Here is a 4,667-nt window from a genome sequence, read left to right on the forward strand (position 1 = left end):
TTGTTTTGCAGCGATGTGTGCATGGACCCTCAGAGACACACAATAAAATGGGAATGATCTGGGAATGAATCTACTTACAGCTAACTCTGAGCCCGGCTCCCAGTGCCCCCCAGGAGAGCAGAGAGGAGAATGACATTATCAGACGATGAAACGGAATCGATGGATAGAATCGTGGCATTCCAGCTGGGGAATGTGAAACCCAACGGGATGTGAGTCAAAATAACTGAAATGGAGTCCTGGTTTCATTCTGCTGTCTATTAGCTGTGTGATCTGTATTAATTGACCTAACCCGCTTGAATCTGTTTTTCTCAGAGCTCCTCATATGTATGCAGTGCACCGGTGTGGGATCTCACAGACAGTAGGTGAGGCGATATTTGGTGGGCCGGTGCAGTGGTCTGTCAGCACTGGCGACGTGCTTGCACCTGCCTCTCCCCGAAGGGAGCTCTTGCTTAATCATCCACTTGGTTCTCAACTGTGACAACACTGAATTTGTCATCAAAAACCTTCCCATAAAGAAAACTTCAGATTCTACTTCTGAATTCTGTCAAATATTTAAGACAGAAAAATGCCAATCTTACCCACAAACTCTTCCAGGAAATACAAGAGGGGGGAATGCTTCTCCAACTCATTTAATGAGGTCAGTATAACCCTGCTACCAAAACCTGAAAAAAAAAAATTATAAGAAACCACATTACCACCAAGAAATCTCACAAACTGGCCATAAATATATGGGTACGGTTATTCGTCTCCACTGTGCAGGTGAGCAAAGCAAGGCTTAAAGAAGTTAGGAGTTTGCCCAAAGGCACAGAGCTAAAAAGTGGGAGATGTGGAATATAAACCAAGATCTCTCAGACTCCAGAATTTCTACTCTCAACCAGCATGTTACAGGTTAATATGATGTAGATATGTTAATATAATGCGTACTGAACAGGCCTGAAAGAAAAAAAAAAGAAAGGAAGGAAGGAAGGAAGGAAGGAAGGAAGGAAGGAAGGAAGGAAGGAAGAAGGAAGAAAGAAGAAGGAAAGAAGAAAAACAAGAAAGAATTGAATGGCTACAGATAAATTTGGCCTCTGGGAGGTGAATGAGGGAGGCGTCTTGGGCCCTGGACGTGCCAGCCTCCTCCACTTGAGCATCGCATCTAACGGCTCCTCCCTTGTCCCCAGTCTTGCCCTTCCTTGTTCCTTTAAGCTCCTCTGCCTGGCCAGGACATGCCCGCCACCAAGAGACAGACTCTGGGCTTTCAGAACTGCAGAAACAGCTCAGTTAAAACCGCCAAAGTCACCACTGTTTAAGAGTTTCAAAGCCCTGGAGACACATGTGTTCTAGAAAGGCCCAGCTTGAAGCCAAATAAAAACTGAGGTGGTTTGACACACAGCCAGAGCATGTCTCGCTCATTAATGACACAGAGTCCTGCGTGCAGAAAAATGAGTGCAAGCAATGAAGTCTCATGTGCTCTGCTAGATGTGCCTGGAGTTTCATCGCCACGGCCCCATTCCCGGCCTGGTCCTTCAGGTGCCCTCTGGAGCAATCTCTCTCGAACTCCAGCAGGGGAGACAGAGAGCGGCAGAGGATTTTGGAGATGCATTTCCACAAAAGTGCCCTTCGGCTGAAGAGTCCATCACTGACCCATGCCCAGAAGCAGAATGACACCCACCCTCTTCTGCCCAAGCCTGGAAAGCCCCTCACCAGAGCAACTTTTTACCTTTAAACCCACAGAACCTTATCAGAAGGTGTCAGGAATGACACAAAATTAATAACACCCAGTTCCCAAAGCCACCCTCGATTATCCACCCACAAGCAGAAGTGAGAGGGCACTTCTTTTGCATCAAGACAAGAAATTATCCCTAGAAGATGAGCCACTCTGAACTCTAAAACCGGTAGGGAATATGAGTCTCCACAGAATTCGACAAGATGCCAGGATAAACTTTCATTCACTTATGTATTCCTTTTATAAACATTTGCTAAGGACCCATGCTAGAGCTTTCTCCTAGCCCATTACCCACCTTTGTATGAATTCCTAGAGTGCACCGTTCCTCCAGGCTTGCCCAGTGGAGTAGGTACCCACTCCAGTGCCTAAAGGTCTCAGGGCCCCTCCCCAATCCTCCTTATCCCAGGCAATCATAAGACTTGACCTCCAGACACTTGATAATCGAAAGCATTTGAGTCTAAAATGCCTAGGGGCGCCTGGGGGCTCAGTCAGCTGAGCATCCAACTTCGGCTCAGGTCATGATCTCGCGGTTTGTGAGTTCAAGCCCCGCGTCGGGCTCTGTGCTCACAGCTCAGAGCCTACAGCCTGCTTCATATTCTGTGTCTCCCTCTCTCTCTGCCCCATCCCCACTCATGCTCTGTCTTTCTCTGTCTTAAAAGTAAATAAAACATTAATAAATAAATAAATAAATAAATAAATAAATAAATAAAATGCCTAATCAAGGAACAATTCAAAGCAGAATCTGATAGGCCCGTATTAGCAGTTCAGAGAGAAAATAACAAAGGAAATCCATATTAGGTGTGAACTTAATAGCAGGTTAAATGGCAAAAACAGGGCCTGTGTTGAACATGGTAACCAGTCCCCAAGAGGGTCACCAATCATCCCTACCTCCTGGTTTTCATGCACTTGGTAGCCCCTCCCACATTTCAATGGTGCTGACTTGTGAGGTCAACAGGACACTGAGGAAAAGGTGCTGTGAAAGCCTTCCAAGGCTAGGTCATAAAAGGGCACTGAGGTTTCTGTATTTCTCTCTTAGATCACTCACTCTGGGGAAAACCAGGATGGAAAGAAAGTTGCCACCACCCAGGTACCCAGAGTTCTGGGGCTAAAGCTTGCCTGAATTTGGAATCCAAGAAGAATTTGGGCTGACTCCACCTATACAAGATCTAAAAGAGAAGAAACCTTCACTTCATCTTGAGATGATTAACTCGGAAAATAAGGCCAGGGGTGGTGGTGTGGGGGGGGGGGGGGAGGGGGAACAGTCAATTAATCCAAGGTTTTGAATTTCTTTAAAATATGCCTTAATCATCTGATACCTTTTAAATATATAAAGTAATATTTTATGAATGTCAGCATTTTTAGTTTAAACTGGACTATGATATGTTTACTAGTTGATTGTTATAGGAAGCCAGATTTACTTACATCACACATCATGGCCTGGCTACCCCGTGTAATTGGTAGGCAGCTAAGGTGGGGCGGGGCGGGGGGGAAGAAGTGGGGACAAAAACAGGCTACAAAGTCCAGCAGTGCAAACCTACAACTGTGCTGAGTCAGCACAGGTCACACAAACTGACCCATATGGTGTAGGAGTTTGAGCTAGTCAGGCCATCCACGTTCTTCCCCATCCCAATGCCGTAAAGACTGAAAAATCACATTAGGACAACTCAGTCATCCTCCATTTCTGGAAAAGTATTCAGTAATCTCTGAAGCCAGCAGAGAAGTGCCCAACTGCCCTGTAGGGGGTGGTATGACTCGGGGAAGGAGACTCACGTGTGGAGGGAATCGTAAAACATCAGATATTTCACTACAATCTGAAGGATCCCGATATATAAGACAATTATAAGTAACTCTCAGTCACTAACATGTGTTACTCACTGAATGGTTTCTTAATATTAATTAATTAGTGGCAGATTATATGATTGTCAAAATACTCACTCCCTCCCCACTAGGTCTATCCCTATCAGAGGATTATACCTCCCACCCCAATGGCATCATCCATGAAGATGTGACTCAGTTTGGCCAATGAAATATGAGTGAAAATCACGTGACACGTGCCACTTTTTTTTTTTTTTTTTTTTTTTTTTTTAGAGAGAGCACAAGCTGGGGAGAGAGGCAGAGGGAGAATGAGAGAGAGAGAGACAGAGACAGAGAGAGAATGAATCTCAAGCAGACTCCACGCTCAACACAGAACCCGACTTGGGGCTTGATCCCACGACCTTGGGATCATGACCTAAGCTGAAATCAAGAGTTGTTTTGTTTTTTGGTTGTTGTGCCACTTCTGAACAGAATCTTCTGGCTCTGCATCCTGTCTTCCTCTGTCAAGATACCAGCAATATGCCTGATAGGAGCTGTCCTCCAGTCTGGGTCTCTGGGTGAAAAGCCAAAGCCAGATCAATAACAGAAATACAAGATAAGCCCCAATAAAAAGGCAACCGTCACTGAGGTTTTGAGTCATTTGTCATAGCAGAATAATGTAGCCTAAAGTGCCAGACTAATTCCTGCCTTAGGACACTAACAAAGGAATAAAGGGAAGTGAACACGTCCCTGAGCCAAATACAACTGTAATGTTAAATGTGTGGCTCCCTCCTCAACTGTGATACACACAATAGTCAAACTCCCAGGGCTTGTGGATTGCTTAGCAAATTTTACAGCATTTCCTAAACTTCAGACATTCTTTTACCACCTTCATAATTGTTGCATATCTGTGTACCAACCACGCTGCTATTTAATTAATATTTTAATTTACTCATGGTCATATTCTAAACATGTCAATTTAAAGAAAACTGTAGCGTTACAATACATGAAACACTACTGACATTTATCTTTTTAAATATTTATTTTTGAGAGAGAGAGCACGTGCCCACGTGCGTGAGTTGGGGAGGGGCAGAAAGAGAGGGGACAGAGGATCCGAAGCCGGCTCTGTGCCGACAGCAGACAGCCCAATGCAGGGCTCGAACTT

At 44.8% G+C, this 4,667-nt stretch overlaps 1 long non-coding RNA gene across 1 annotated transcript; it reads left to right on the plus strand.

Moving 5' to 3' along the window:
* Positions 1-2,748: 2,748 nt before the first annotated feature.
* Positions 2,749-4,150, plus strand: LOC131494500 (uncharacterized). Its single transcript, XR_009253438.1, has 2 exons — positions 2,749-2,795; positions 3,995-4,150. It is a non-coding gene; the product is annotated as an uncharacterized LOC131494500 (long non-coding RNA).
* Positions 4,151-4,667: the final 517 nt, after the last annotated feature.

This window comes from Neofelis nebulosa, chromosome 14 (assembly GCF_028018385.1).
Source record: "Neofelis nebulosa isolate mNeoNeb1 chromosome 14, mNeoNeb1.pri, whole genome shotgun sequence".
NCBI lineage: Eukaryota > Metazoa > Chordata > Mammalia > Carnivora > Felidae > Neofelis > Neofelis nebulosa.